Consider the following 14000-nt stretch of genomic DNA (forward strand, 5'->3'; position numbering starts at 1 on the left):
TGACTAAATGGATGAACTTGTGGTCTGATGAATGGATAGGAGGATAGATAGTGAATGAGTGAATGGACAGATGGATATATCTGTTGTATTAATAAATTGGTGGGTGGATGAATGGGTGTGTAGATGAATGGAGGTATAGGTTGGTAGATTTTTTAATAAATTAACCCTCTCGAAGGGTGAAAAGAGTTTGTGCCCAGATAAATGAGCAGACAGGATACAGATGAATAGAAGAATGTGTAAACAGCCAGTGGGGAAGCATGCATCTTCCTGAGTTTGTGTCCTCACTTGGACAACCTGGAGGGAGAAACTGAGTCAGTGTGTGTGGGTGTTCTGAGGATCAGGAATTATGAGAAGTCCAAAATTCCAACTTCACATTTATAAATGATCCTTCCATGAGGATCATTTGTTCCTTGATACCTCTGCTGTGGTTTAACTGAAATGTCCCTCACAGGTCCCATGTTTGAGTACTTGGTTGCTGGTTTGCCGTGATGTTGGAGGAAGTTGGCTGATGTGGGGTCCTTGAGGGCTATAGTCCAGCCCTGCTTCCAGTTTCCTGGTTGATTTCACATAATAAGCAACTGCCACATGCTTCCTCCTCCACAGACGAAGGCCTCTGCCATGCCTTTCCCACCATGATGAACTGTAAATCTTGCATCATGAGTTCAAATCAACCTCTCCTTCCTGAAGTTGTTTCTATTGCATATTGATGATAGCCACAAAGTGTAACTAATACATTTTTTCTTACACGGGGCTAAGACAGGCTCTTGTAGATTTTTTGTTGTTGTTTTTATTTTTTCATATTTTTTTGTTCCATTCTAGGGATAGAAATTGAGCCATGGAACATATCAAAAAAAAATCAATGGATATGGGATGCTTTCCCCTGGGCAAAACATGTACGAGTCCTTTGAAGATTGAGTTCAAGACAGCCTGGCTAGGGTCTGGCCAAGTCTTATGTGTAGCATCATAGACAAAGGCTTCTTGAGGTGACTATGAGCCCAGTTCTCAGGGTCCAAAAGTTTTGCTGGGATTTCTGATTCTACAGTATCTAGCTGGTGGTTCTGGGAAAAATACACAAGCATCTGTACTTTAGTTTCCTTGTCTGTGAAATGGGAATAAGACTAGTTCTTACATGATTGATGTAATAGTGAAATAAGATAGCATATAATACATGAACAGCATAATGTCTGTAGCTACCATTCACTTCATATCTTCCTTTTTCTTCTTCTTCTTACTCTCATTAGCATGTTGGTCATTCATGGTCATGTTCATCATCTCATCCCCTTCTTATATAGAGGACCTGTGCTTGCATGCAGAATAGCAGAATTTAGGGGGCATGTGAAGGAACACTTAGTTCTATCCTCCCCACAATGCAGACAAGGGTTAGAAGATAAAAGGACTCCCCAAGACATTTCAGGTAAGGAGTGAGGACCTTGATATCATATGCCATGTGTCCCTATCTATGGTTCTATCCCTCCTCTCCTGAGAGTCTTTGTTGTAGTACTCTGCCTGGGAACTACTTCTTCCCAGGGTGAGTGTTTATTCTGGAGCTAAAGACCCTGATGTAACCCTTTTGGGCCTCTATGGAAGTGCTAGGTGAGGTCTTACCTTGTTTATTTCTAGATCATGCTTTCAGCCTTCCAAGTTATTGGCACTCAGTTGCTCACTATTCCAAGTTATCAGCACTCAGTTGCTCATTGTTCCTGAATTGAATGAGGTAGCAAAGTCTACAGGAACACTGGTGATCTATTGAACCTACCACAGTCACAATTGCCCGATCTATAGAATGATGTCAATACTTGACTTGAGAACTGAAGTCCTGGGCACAATTCTTGATTCCATCATGGAAGTGGTTCAGCAAGTGTTTGCTTCCTTTGCTGTTTTGAGAGGCAGGGCCTTGGAGCTATGGGTGTTAGGCCAAGGACAGTCTCATCTTTTATTGAGAGGTGAACAACAACAACAACAACAAAAAAAAACAAAAGCAAAACAAAACAAACAAACAAACAAACAAAAAAACAGTGCTGAGGCCTGATTACAAAGAGGAAAGACAGTGACTAGGTGGATTCTGGAAAGGCCAGCAGCTTAGAACACTGCCCAGAGCTGTATCCGGAGTGCCACTGCCAGTTCCTGGGTGCTATTGCTGCTGGAGACAGTGTACCTGAATAACCAGGCTCAGGACTAGAGGTGGTATTAATCTGTTGGAATCAGCAATGCAAGGCTCATGTCCTTGTGCTGTGCAGAGCTAGGCAAGGAGATGTTCTTAAATTAGATTCGGAAGGCAAAGCTGGGGTCACACCTCAGAGGATGGAGTCAAGCAAGGGAGTCCCTTCAGTTGGCATGCAGAGTGGCTCTCAGGATTGCCAGGGAGCTGTCACCTCTCCCTCCATTTACAGAAAGCAGACAGGAGACCTGTGACCTGGAAGGGACCCATGATTCAGCTAGGGACCTCACGCCCCTTTGCTCCAAGCCCCAAAGCCCCATTTATCTTCTTGGAGAGGGGCAGAGTGAATGAATGAGTCTGGGGAGGGGATGACCAGGCTGGGGACAGGCAATTAAAGCCTCCTCAACTGCCAGGCTCAGTGATGCGCATCCTGTCCTCGCTGCATCCTGTCCCTTCTTTCATTTGCTGCTGAGTTATAGCAATTCCAGCACCTTCAAGTGGCCTGGAGAAGTGGAATGCACAGGCAGCTTCAGGTAGCATGGGAGCAGCTTAATAATATATGTGGAGGAGAGCCGTGTCTGCTCCCACTCACGACCATTTCAGACAGCCAGGACTCCTCCAGGGCCTTCTCCTGAGCATACTGTCTTGGCCTAAGGCTTTTCTCACCTGCCAAAGATGTTCCTTTATGCATCTGTATGGCCAGAGTGTGACAACCCGAGGAGGGGCTTGACATTGGCAGTTTTAATTCAATTGCTAAAAGTGTCTGATTGGTGGGGCCCGTTTGAGAGCATGAAGATAATTTTGACTTAAGGCTTCTGATCTTGAAGGTGATCTAGGTCCGTTTCTCTTGCAGTTATACACATGCTATTTTGTAGGTAATTGAATTCAAACGACAGAGGCCCCTGGTTGGTACACTGATGCTGTGGAAGGCTGGACCATGGGAGACAGGCAAAACACAGAGAGTTCTTGCGACCCTGATTGCTAATCATAGGAGCTGTTGTTGACTATTTGTGCAAGGCACTGGTCACTTGAAGGGGATAAAACAAAACTTGCCATAATCCTACAGAGTACATCCAGATCCGAGATGGTTGGTCTGATATATGGGGACACTATGGCTGCAGCCTAAACCTGCAGCTGAGGAGAGGCCTGGGAACCCTCCATGTGGACAGATCCTAAAGATGGACATGTGGCCTTTCAGCTATTAAAAGAAGGGTGTGAGAGGCTGAACCGCTGGTCCCCTCATTGGAGGTAGCTGTCTATCCACCTGAGGGTCCCCACTCTCTGGGCTGTGTTGACACACACAGAACTGGGCCTTGGGGGGCTCGGCTTGAGCTGTAGAGACTCCCAGAGTTGGCAGAGAGTTTAGAGATGCCTGGCTTTCCCCTTCTAGCCTCTAAGTGAGGAACATGGATACCTAATGTGGAAACACAGGACGGCGACGACGAACTAGCCAAACTGAATGCAGCCATCTTATCTTGAATACGAGGCTTTAAAGGGTCCTTGGAAGCCACGAAAACAGCATGTGGATTTTCTTGGGAAATGGCGTTGTGACTGTGTACACACCAGTAAGCCGCTGGTTGGAGGGATTCATCTCACAATGGCACACAGGTCTGAGGTCCAGCTATCCCCAGCATGAGGATGGGGAGGTGAGTTCAGGATCACCATCTGCCAGAATGGGAAAGGAAGCCCCGCAGCTGATGTGAGCCCCATCTATACAGCTCTCCAACCTCTGCTCCCCCCTACCCCCGCCTTGAAGACATACAAGGCCCCAGATGAGGAGATATGTTTGTGGGTAGACCAGAGCTCTTTTGTTAAGCAAACACAGTAGCCCTCCATTTAGCAGAAATAGCTCCGGAGTGAAGAGACATAGGGAGTGTGTCCACAAAGCCATTTGCCGGTTAGGTGTCAGAAATAAATTTTACCACTGGAGTCTGCAGCATCTGATTAGTGAATTATTCAGTTGGGATATTGCGTTCCCTCTGACCTCATTAGTAACCCTGAGGTGAGAGGGGTGCATTAGAGTAACCACCAGGCTGTCACGGAGGAGCAGAGTAGAGGCATTAAAGTGGATTAAAGTGCTTTACCAAGAACTACGGCACAACTCATAAAAACAGTGCATTGTTAAACCAGGGCTCAGCAAATAAACAGGCAGACGCCACCGCTGTGGGGGAGGGGAGGACATCAGGATGGTGGGGAGGGGAGCCAGCAAGGCGAGGCTCTGTAGCAAGGTGGGCAGTTCTTCCTGCCAGGCTCACGGCATCCTGAGGGTACCTGGAGTGTAGGCAGAGGTATCTTTTGTCTCCCTTCTGTTACCCGATTCCCTGTCCCTTTTGTCCTCTGGGACTGGAGAGTTGGCACATCCAGAGTCAAAGTCTTGATGAACATCTACTCTGTTTTAGCTTCCAACTAAAAAATTCTTAGTGAGACTGCTTGCCTCTCCAGATGAGAAATAGACGCAGCTAAAGGAATGAGAGGGATTGATGCCTGGTACCCACAAAGCTGCAGCTTTCCTAATTACCTTCCAAACTGAGTGACTCTCCCACCAACTGTAGCCCCTGCGTCTGGAAGATGAGCCAGAAGGGTCAAGCGGACCATGGCTTAAAGCGGGCTTGGAGTGATAGGTGGTTCTAATTTTCAGTTGTTGTTCCTGTTCCTTCCAATGAGTTGACGTCTCTTTCCATGACATGGGACTTTGCCTGTTCCAGTTGCTATTCTCAGACCCAAACGAGGCTAACTAAGCTACCTCTGGGTCTGGTACCCTAGTGAATGAGTGAGTGAATGAGAGAGAGAGAGAGAGAGAGAGAGAGAGAGAGAGAGAGAGAGAGAGAGAGAGAGAGAGAAAGAGAGAGAGAGAGAGAGAGAATATTAGGGAAAGGATGGTTCTACTCCTGCCTCTGTAAGCGTAGGTCTCTCTAAGCAGACTGTCCTTTGCTGTCCCCTTCTTTAGGGGAGCAGAACCTGGTGCAGAGGAACCCTGTCTTCCCTCAACAAGAACGGTTGGGCTTGATAATCAGGACATAATAAAGCAAGCTGCTATCTAAACAATTGTTATCAAGATAGGAGAGCTCAGAAACTCATGTCCACTCATCACAGAGCCGCCTTGGCTGGACCACGGCTCACTGAGCTAAAGATGTTGGGGTCTGCTCCTTGCTGACACAAACGGAGAAAGCCAGGGGGGATGGAGAGCTGCCATGTTCCAGGTCTGGAATTAGCTGCAGAGATCAAGGTGGGGCTGAGGGCACCTCATCTTTCCTTTGTTTGGGGATGGGGCTCCTGGCTGGAGTTCAAGGCTGTCCCCAGAGACAAAAGCCCCCAGTTAGTGACTGGTGTGTTTGCAATTGTTTGCTCAGCATCAATTGCAAATGGATGCTAAAAGGCTTTGTGGTTCACTGATGGTCATGCTCCTTTCCAGACCATCCTTCATCCACTTCTTAGTCCAGCCACAAACTCTGCTGGCAGCTCCCACTGCTGCCCTCACTGGACGCTGGGTCCTAAACCCTATCTGCTCACAGCACTCCAATCCTGCAATGTTGAGAATTAGAGTCCTTGCCCTAGACACTGTTTTGGAGATCCTCTTCAAGGTAGGGCGCTTCCTGGCCTTCCCTCTGTCTGAGTTCATGGTAACTGGATAGAACATGTCCATGTGGGAACTTGTAGGGTTCAAAGAAAAAGTGTATTTTACACACACACACACACACACACACACACACACACACACACACACACAAGGTTAATCACAGAGGAAAAGCAGACACACACCCAAACATGGGGAGGGTGTCATTGGGACATTGGGAGCTCCACTGTCATTTAACTTTGGATTTGTGACTGACATGTGGTGTCTGGTTTCTGTTCTCATTGCAAACAAAGGTCAAACATGGAACAACTATGTCCTTTTACAAATAAAGAGTGTACTTTCTGCAGTTTGAAATGAAGGTGGAGGAAGCCGAAAGGATTTCTTAGCTTAAGATACTCATCTGCATATCTGACACAGCATGGATAAATGTCACGAATGGTCACTTTTGTTATTGCTGTGACAGGGTACCTGATAAAGGCAACATCAGGAAAGGAGGGCTGACTTGGGGGTTTGAGAGCACAGTCCACGGTGGGGATAGCATCACAGCAAGAGCCAGTCTAACTGTGGCTGGTGGCGAGAGTGTGAGTCAGCTGATCACATAGTGTCACATCAGCAACCAGAGAGAGGCATGCTGATGCTCAGCTGTCTTCCTCGTTTTTATATTTGGTCCAGGACCCCAGTGTATAGATGATATTACCTTATTAATGGCAGGTCTTCCCTTTCTCAGTTAGAACCTCACTGGAAACACCCTCTCAGGCATACCCAGAGGTGTGTCTCCTAGGTGATTTCAAAGCCAGCCAAGTTGACAATGGAGATTAATCATCACAAGGAACCTTGGGTATTTTGTTCAGTGAAAGAACCCTGTCACCAAGGACCATGTGTTACATAATTCCATTTGTATGAAATATCCAGATGACACAGATTCAGAGACAGATGTGGCTGTCGGACAGCGGGAAGGGGACTTGGGGATGTTCTTAAAGGTGATGACTAAGGAATGTAAAGTTTCTCTTTGAGTGATGAACATGTTCTAAATTGAGCACCGATGGTTGCCCATCTCTGTGATTAGACTAAAATTCACCGAATTATACACTTTAAATCGCTGCCTTGCGTGGTGTGTGAATTATATCTCAATAAAGCTGTCAAAAATCATCTACACATTTTTGTCCCCTGCCAACTGGTATTTTTTCTTTTTACCCTCTCCCACTGAAATGGGTACCTTTTCAATGAGTCCTGGTGCTCCCCCAGGAAATGGGAAAAGCCCGCACAATAAATTCACTTTTGTGCTTCAAATGCCCACAAACCACCAGGCAAGTTATGGAAGAAATGAAAGAAAAGAGGAAGGAAAAGATGCATGGGTACAAACCCAGTGCCACAGAAAGGTTAGAATTTGAAAGTCAGGCTCTTCATGTAGTACCGAAAAGTGACGCCTAGGCAGGAAGAGAGGAGAGATGCATGCAGGTTCTTGATCAGTGTGGACTCATACCTGGGTCTCTTTTCTAGAGACCTCTTGCAGGAGTGTCTGAAAGTCAGGGCATGTGGGCAGACCGGAATTCCACCTGCCATTGATGCATCACAGCTCACTCCAAGTATAGAACAATAAGTTTACTGTGCTCATGGACCTGGAGGGTCAGGAATGAGGAAAGAGCATCTTAGGGCTGCTTCATGTCTACCCGACAACACCTGAGAGCAGACAGAGGCTGAGGGTGAGGAGCTGACCAGTGACAGACTGGGATCACCCCAAAGCTTGTTGTTTCCATGCTCCGTCTACTCAGATCTCAGCTGCGACACCTGTACGTGTCCTCCTGTGTCATTTATTGGGCTTCCTTATAGAGTATGGGACTTAGGATCAGGGAACAAGCATACCAAGACACGAGCTGGCCTCTATGTCATTTTAGAGCCACATAGTGTCACTTCTGCCGTAGGCACAAGATTTCATCTTTGGAAGGGAGACGTTTCAAAGGCTTATTATGAAGGGTATGTGGGGTAAAAGATATTGCTGTGGCCCTCTTTGGAAAATACAGGATACTATTGGGATGATAGGTAGCTTTGTCTTAAGCACTGTGCAGAAGTAGTAAGCCATCAGACCTAAACGGTCCAGACAGAGTAACACTGAATGCTTTGGTAGCAATCCAAATGGACAGATGGCTGACAGCATCCCACACTGTCTGTCCCTGCGTCGTGTCTTGACTTAACTTAAGGCCCAGGATCTTATGGAGAACGGTGGTCAGGAAAGTCCCCAGAAGGACTAAGGTTATATTTCTGCCAACTAGGCAGAAGGGAACTCAAGATTGGAAATGATATAGAGCTTTATGTTTGCAAGTGTCTTGCACTCTTGGACTCCGGGGTCTCTGTGTTCACTCTGCATTCACTCATCTCTACAAAGAAGGAGCCAAGAGATGAATACCTAAATTTTGGGGTAGGAGGAAGGGCAGTCAGTTTCTTCCTCTGGCATGGTAACATGACTACACGGGGGTGCACACTGTGGCTCTGTGCCTGGAAAACGCTGAAGCCCAATGCATACGAGCCGTCATTCTTGTTCTTGAGGCCAAGTGACAAAATCCTGGGTCCGGAGCTGGAAAATGGCCCAGTCAAGTCCAAGAGAGTGGTCCTCCAGGCCCAAAGCTTTCAAGGTTGTCTGGAGTTGCCAATCTGTTCCTCGGTTCATAAAGACAATCTGTGTTCACTTCAGTGTTCTCAATGAAGTGTCATTTGGAGGAGACATTTGGCGGAATCTGGTGACATTTTTCATGGTCACTTCAGGTGGAGGAGGAGCTACTGACATGTAGAAGGTAAGGTCCATGGATGTTGTTAAAGATCCTGTGATGGGCCCGGCAGCTGACCACAGAGATTCATCCTGCCCCAAATGTCAATAGTGCCAAAGTTGCCATGCCCCAGGCTAGATGTTCCTAACAAAAACAGACATACAAAGGTAATTTTGGAAACAAGTGTCCACTTTCACTTTCTCTGTCAGAATGGTATCTTTCCCCTCACATTGGGGCAGTGACAGTTTTTTGCTGTGTTCTGGAGGGAAGTCTGGCCAGACAAAGGAGTAAGTGGGTGATAGTTTTTGCTTTTTTCAATCCTGCATGATATATATATATATATATATATATATATATATATATATATATATATGGCACCATAAAAATCTGTGATTTATAGACTAAAAAATCCAGTATAAAAGTGAGCTTCATGTACTGGAAAGATATGGTTTTTTGACAGGCAAAAGGATGGTGGGGCTCATATCCGGGTTACTCACCTTGGAGCTGTGATAATGACTTTGGAGAACCTGAAAAAGAAAGTTCTAGAATGAGCCATTGATGTTGACTCAGAATGGAGTTTCAAAAGAGATCAAAGACGAAGAGTGGGCAGAAGCTGCAGGCAAGGAAACAAGACAGCGGTGTGTGTTGGGGGTGGGGTGGGGGGTGGGCAGCCAGGGCTGTTCTATGCCCCAAATGGGAGCTGGTAGAAAGGACTGGTCCTCATTGCAGATGGGAGCCAGGAGGTGAGAGGTGAATGATGGATAGTTTTGTGGAGTTCAGCTTAGACTTAGAACTTGGGAATAGACTTGGTTTTCCTGTGGCTCCTGGGACCTATGAAGAAAGACAAAGAAGCCTGGGGAAGGATGTGAGGGGAGAGGGAGAGACAAGGCAGATAAGAGAGAGAGCCACTGCAGACGGACAGGAGGAAGGAGTGACTGATGGCTTAACAGAACTTGCTTACGCAGAAGATTCTGTTTTGTTTTGTTACAGTCCCCTGCACATATCCAGTCAAGTAGCTTTGTACTTTAGACTGGCTGGCATAAGGAGGTTGGTGTGCCTGTTGGGTCCCCTTCAAAACAGGACATGGGAGGAAGTACAGGGTAAAGCAAAGTCATGAGGACAAGACCTGGTGGAGTGCATGGAGCAGGGCTCCCAGCCCCCAGCAACACGAGTCCATCAGGCCGACTGCAGGAGCACCCCACCAGATAACCCTTCTGAGTTCAAGGTTATTGCTGTTTCCCTGTGTGGCTGACACACATGACCGAGGCACACACACCACCCTTACCTCCCTAGGAAAGGGGCTGCAGATACCCCTGTTGGTCCCCTGTCAGGACTGGGAGCCTGTGCATGGGTCGGGAGGGGGGCTGGGGAAAAGGGGACGGTGGCTCTTGTTCCTGCATGGCACTTGCTATTTCGGACCTACTAAAAGTCTGTTCCTCATGGATCTCCGCTCTGATGAGAGTGACAGGACTTCTCACAGCGAGCTCTTTACTTAACCCCTTTTGCTGGGCCATCTGTTCAGTACTCTGAGGAATGCTTCTCCTCGGAGGAGCCATCCAATTATTCAGGCTCCTTCCCTGGCGCAGACACTGCTCTCCTCCCAGCTGCCCCTACCCCACACAACCGAAACCAAACCACTTGCCCACATCCTGAGTGACACGGACACTTGTGTGTGTGTGTGTGTAGGGGGTGTCCGTGGGCGAGCAGATCATGGTTGAGCAAAAAACACGGGAGGTTCGGTTTGGTGCTCCTCCTCGCTGCGGATTCCAGCTTATGCTTCAACTCCAACGCCTCCCCTAAGACTGGCTTTCAAAAAATACCCTCTTCTGAGAGCCATGGTTGCCTCCTGCTCTCTCTCGTTATCAGCAAGGACCTGAGACAACCACTTGCTACCTCATAGTACGCCCTGGGCCTTCTGGAGCCTGGCGTGGGGTGTGGTGGTACAGAAGACTCTTCCCTCATACGTTTTCAAGTTCTTCTAATTTCTAAAGCTTCCTCCACCCTTCCCTGTCCCCCCTGTCCCCTCCCCACCCATGTCTCTCTGGATATGGCTAGCACTCGGAGCAGACCTAGAGCAGCGAGCGCAGCAGATGAAGAAGACACTGCCATCTGCATGGTCCAACGTGGTAGTCACCAGCCACCGTGCCTACTGAGTTCTCCAGACCTGGTTTGTGCTAGAGGGCTTGTATTTTCAATTTAAGTTGAATTCAGTTGCAGGAGACTTAAACTTAGCCTACAAGCAGCAGCCGCTGCCGCTGAGACACCTAGGAACAAGCTGGAGGGGTAAAGTCTGAGGATCCACACCAGAATGAGCCCTTGGGTGGTTTCGAGGCAGAACAATAGCTGAGAAGTACCGGTCCCGGGCCAGGTCTTGGGATCAGTACTCTTTAGACACCTGGCCATCTCTATCGCCTGGACTTAATGAGAACCAGAGTTCTTCATGGCCCAACCTTCCCTTCAGGTCTGTGCCCGGACTTGCATCTCAGGCAGGGAACCTGCTTGGTGCTTGACTGGAGCGTCCCACACCCTCCAGTGCAGGCATCAGGCTGTGGGAAGTTTTGAATAATGAATGCAGCCAAGAGGGGGTGCTGGCTTTTTCCATTCACTCACCCAGCGCCTTCCCCAGTGGGTGAGGCACACAGTCATCACCCACTCCAAGAGCAATCTTCCCTGGGTGAGAACAGGCCCCCTACCCCCGCCTTTCTTCCCTCGCCTACAGGAGGCTGAGAACTGGCTGGGGGAGGCTGCTGAGCCATGCCTTGGAATTCCAAGCAAGGAGCCACAGTGACAGCAGCTAAGGTCTTTCTTTCCTTGTTTTCTAGCCAGTATTTATTGAACTCATCTTCCAGATGCTGTGCTAAGGGGCATCTGTGCTCATTTCCCTTTGGTCCTAGGAGGTGATAGCAGCCCCGGGTTTTAGAGGAGAAGTCCAAGGCTCAGAAAAGCCATGTGACTTGTTCCAAGCCAGCCGCCGATCTGTTTGATCTCAAAGCCCGGACTTTTACCAGAAGCCCTGTCCTCTCCTGGGTTCGCGGAAGGGATGGGTGCCTTTGGGATGCTTTTGGAGGAAGTAAGAGGAGTAGGGACCAGCAGGCCTGTGGGCTTCTGCTAGTACTCAGGAAACTGTCATTGAGTAGACATTCGTGAGCCAATGACTCAAAACCGAAGGGTGCTTAATCAAAGTTTAGTCTGACATGTGCGGAACTCGGGGGAGACTCATTTAATATCACCTCATGCTGAAGACCTCACCCCCGTTCCCTCCCTCTGGGTCTCTTTCCAATCTGCCTTCACCGCCCTCTTCAACTAGGAGGAGCCAGAAGCTAGCTAAGCACCAAGAAAGGCATTTCCTTATTCCAGCTGTGATCGCTGAGCCAATGCAGGCTCCCTGAGACCGGAGGAATGCCAGCCACTGCCCAGAAGCACCTGGGTACAGAGCTGGGACCTGGTCTAGAATGAAGGTGGTCTCAGCCCTTGCCCTGCATGTGACTGCTTCCGGGGACCTTGAATACGTCTCTAGTAAGGCTCAATGCAAGCCTCCAGCACACACCCCCATATCCCCACTGTGAGTGGTTGTGACCCTCATTCACTGGCCTGTGCTTTTTGTCTGATCCCTCCCTCTCCTCTGCCCTCTCGCTGTCTCCTGCACACAGGTTCCGGCCTGGATCTTACGGTTCTTGTTAGTTCTGTGTTTGTTTTTTGTTCCTGCTGGGGCATTCTGGTCACCTTTGGAGTTGTCCTTCTGTCTTTAGGTGGAGAAATGAAGGTCCTGTAGCTGAGGAGTACGCAAAGAGCCAGGCTTGACAAAAGGCCCGAAGGAGTCCTAGGGAAAAGGTGGCAGCTTGGCCGCTGCTCTTCTTCTTGTGGCCAGTAGGTGGTGCTAGATGCTAGCCCACGCCCAGCCGGGGCCTTGGAGGAGCTAATTGCTATTCTGGCTTACAGGAAGATGACTTCTGCCAGACGTGAAGAAGCTCTGACTGTATGGACTCAGGAGCTGATTCAGGACACTGGAGATGCTACCAGTACACAGTTGTTTCTTGTCACCAAGCCTGGCCGCCCTTAGCAGTTGGTCTCCCTTTAGGAGCTGGAAAGCAGGAGGAGGGTGGAACTGGGTAATAGACTTTTGCCTTTATCCTTGCTAAAACATGACCGCTTTCAAGGAGGAATAAAGATCCCTTCCCTCGGGAGCTCGGGACAGGCTTTATTCAACCCATCTGAGCAGTTAGGAAGGATAGAAAGACAAACAGACAGTTGTTTCCGGGGCTGCCCTTATCAACACGGTGAGTGGGTTCTTACAGGTCGTTCTACAGTCTGCTCCTGAATCCCGCTCGCCTACTGGAGGTCTGGCACACAGTGTGTGCTCACTAAATGAATGAATGATGGAGTAAATGAGTCCGTGGGTGGATGAATTCAGATTTTCCTCCTGGATTTATCCTCTCGATAGTCAGGAATGCAACCAGTCCCTCTGCCTAGGGGTTTCAGGAGTGGCCTGACGAGAATGATCAACCTCGGAGGCCACACGTAGCTGTGGCTCTGACCTTCACAGCTCTCTGTTGAAAGCACCTCTTTCCATTCACTTCCTGAACATCTATTGAATGTGCACCATGTACTCAGTACATCTTTCTAAACCCCCAAATCTCCTGTCTACAAATATGCCTCCTCAGGCCACAAAAAAAAAAACCAAAAAACAAAACCGAGGTGTGGTATCTGGCTGTGGAGTTCTGGGATGTTGGCTTAGCTCCACGGGCATGCAGAGCTTGGGAAAAATGGGTGGACTTTTGGGCTTGGCCAGTGAGAAAATGGAAAGACAGCTCTGTCTGGCAGGCCCGGGGCTGGCGGGTCTCAGTGCACATAGCCAGTGTAGACAGAAGGGAATATTATCTAAGCAGGCACACAAACAAGCGTTAAAATGGCTTTGCTGGTATTCTTTTTCTTGGGCCAAGACTCAAACTCTGTGGACTGTGTGGCTTTACTGAGGGCTTGAAGGAGGCAAGGGGATCAGTACTGTGGCTGACGGGAAGTGGGAACGGGCCAGGTAATCTGTGTGGTCCTTAAACACCTGGAGGCCAGTAGACTGAAGAGATGAACCAGTGAAGCATGGCGTAGCTGGGATAAAAGCAAAGTTCTGTCAAAAAGCCAACGGTGGGAGGGAGGTGAGGCTTCCCAGCTGCCCCTGCAAAGACTCCAGCGCTTCACTGTGAGAACCGAGCACCACAAATATAAATGAGCCATGGGGGAGCTGAGAGAGAGCTGCGCTCCGGGCTACTCTGGTCACCCACTCTTGGAATGTTCTAGAGAACTTCCTTGGGATTTATTTAGTAACAGCTCATCCTGAAACCTTCACCTTGTCCCTTTCCAATCTTTGTGGCTATCCCCCAGCTTCAGAGCTGTCTTTTAAATGGCACGGTGTGCTGAGATGAACGCCGAGGGGAGCAAACAGGACAAGGAGAGTCACAACCAGCTCGCAGGAGAAAGCCATCCGAGAGCCCAAGCTCATTATCCCAGAGAA

The 14000-nt window shown here is 48.6% G+C and overlaps 1 long non-coding RNA gene across 1 annotated transcript; it reads right to left on the reverse strand.

Annotated features, from left to right (window-relative positions):
* Positions 1 to 7523: 7523 nt before the first annotated feature.
* LOC131902289 (uncharacterized) lies at positions 7524 to 9089 on the reverse strand. The gene is made up of 2 exons (XR_009377047.1): positions 8992 to 9089; positions 7524 to 8638 (listed from the first exon to the last, which is right to left on the reverse strand). It is a non-coding gene; the product is annotated as an uncharacterized LOC131902289 (long non-coding RNA).
* Between the last annotated feature and the right edge of the window lie 4911 nt (positions 9090 to 14000).

The sequence above is a fragment of the Peromyscus eremicus genome, chromosome 1, assembly GCF_949786415.1.
Source record: "Peromyscus eremicus chromosome 1, PerEre_H2_v1, whole genome shotgun sequence".
In the NCBI taxonomy this organism is placed as follows: Eukaryota; Metazoa; Chordata; class Mammalia; order Rodentia; family Cricetidae; genus Peromyscus; species Peromyscus eremicus.